Source organism: Myotis davidii, unplaced genomic scaffold (genome assembly GCF_000327345.1).
Source record: "Myotis davidii unplaced genomic scaffold, ASM32734v1 scaffold299, whole genome shotgun sequence".
Taxonomy (NCBI): domain Eukaryota; kingdom Metazoa; phylum Chordata; class Mammalia; order Chiroptera; family Vespertilionidae; genus Myotis; species Myotis davidii.
The window spans coordinates 9,633,532-9,635,202 of record NW_006293088.1 but is presented as its reverse complement, the minus strand read 5'-3'; the positions used below and the strand labels follow the sequence as shown (position 1 = coordinate 9,635,202).

General features: G+C 62.5%; 1 protein-coding gene across 1 annotated transcript in view; it reads left to right on the top strand.

Annotated features, from left to right (window-relative positions):
- Positions 1 to 1,671, top strand: part of KCNAB2 (potassium voltage-gated channel subfamily A regulatory beta subunit 2) — a 64,873-nt gene that overhangs the window by 1,639 nt on the left and 61,563 nt on the right. The gene's annotated exons all lie outside the window — the stretch shown is intronic.

Genomic DNA, 1,671 nt, shown 5'->3' with positions numbered 1-1,671 from the left:
CCCCAGCAGGGAGGCACCCCAGGAGGGAGGCGCCCCAGGAGGGCGGTGCTTCCCGAAAGCCTGTAAATCTAGGTACTGACTCTACCACTCTTCTCCTTTCGGGAAAATGTCAGGATGGGGGTCCGCGGGGCACCCCGCCGCCCTGGGACGGTGTAGGGACTCCATGCGGCTCTTGGGGGCAGGGCCTGGTGTCTGGCATTCAGACCTGGGAAGCACACCCACCTGTGACGGGATGTGGGGGTTCCTGCCACGCACCAGGCATCTCGGGCAGTGGGTGCAGGGTCGCGCTGGGCCCCCGCATGGCTCTCTCCCTCTCAAAGCCCTGGCACCCGTGACCGTGACCCTGGCCTGGGTCCTCGGGCTAGTTCTGCGGCTGCTTCAGGGCCTCCCATGAGCCCCCTTACAGAGCGCACTGAAGAGATGCGCCACCTTGGTTGCACCCAGTTTTGCTAGGCGTGATTTTGCCTGGACCAGTTGGGTGTGAATCTGGGCTTGCACATGCGCTCGGATGAAATGTGCATCGTGGTGTCTGTATGCAACGGCCCAGCCTGTCAGAGCGAATGGGGGGAGGGGGGCAGCCGTCCCAGCAGGACCTGACCAGTGAATCCCAATGGGCGTGGGCACTGCACCCTCTGAGTGGGCACTGCACCCTCTGACACCTGGCCGCCTCACTCCCGGGAGGAAAGGAGCAGGAGACAGGCAGGCGGGAAAGGCCCCGTGGGTGTCCTCGTTACCCAGGCACTGGCGTGGCTCCCGGTGGCTTTAAGTCAGTCAGCCATGCATGCAGTGGGGCCTCTCTGGGAACAGGGCAAAGGTGTTCAAGGCACGCCCTGCCCTCATCCCTGTATCCGTCAGCTGTTAACAGAATGCTGCATAACAAACAGCCCCCAAACTCGTTGCTGTATGAGAGCCGTTCATTTCTGCTTGTGTGTCGTGGGTTGAATAGAGCCGGTCCATCCAGGCTGGACTCGGCACTGAGCTGCAGGTTGGGTCCAAGTGCTCATCCTCGCGTCCTTGCTAGCCAGGGCCTGTCCCAGGCCCGTTCTTGTGGCAGAAGCGTCCGGGGAAAAGCAGAAACCTGCAAGGTCTCTGAAGGCCAAGGTTAGAAGTGACACACACTGTCACTTCTGTGCATTCTTTTGGCCAAAGTGAGCCCCATGACCCAGCCCGATGTCAGAGGGGCAGGAAAGATGCTCCCCACCATCATCCCCGTGGGAGGAACCAGTGACACAGAGAGGGACAGAGGGTCAGCAACAGTAATGCCACCTGCCCAGAGCCCAAATGCTCCAAGTGTCCAAGGTGGACTGCGTCTGGGAGAAGGCTCGGGCGCTGCCAGGGACCCGAGGAGGATGGGGCCACAGCCCGCCAAGCGTCAGGGAGGCTCCGCGGAGAAGGCAGCACGGCGCTCTGAGCTGGACCTTGAGGTCTAGACTGGATTCAGCGCAGAACCAGGAAGAACGTTCCAGTCGAGGCGACAGCCTGCGCCACGACTCGGAGAGGTGCACGGAGAACAGGAAATGGTGGCTTCACAGACGGGCCGTCAGGCCTGGGACATGTGACCGGACTGCAGAGGTGGACGGGGGTCTGAGGAGGGAGGAGCTTGGGCTGCATCATGGGGCCCTGGGGAGCCATGGGCGGTGTTTGAGCGGGGCAGGGACCCGGCTGGATGTG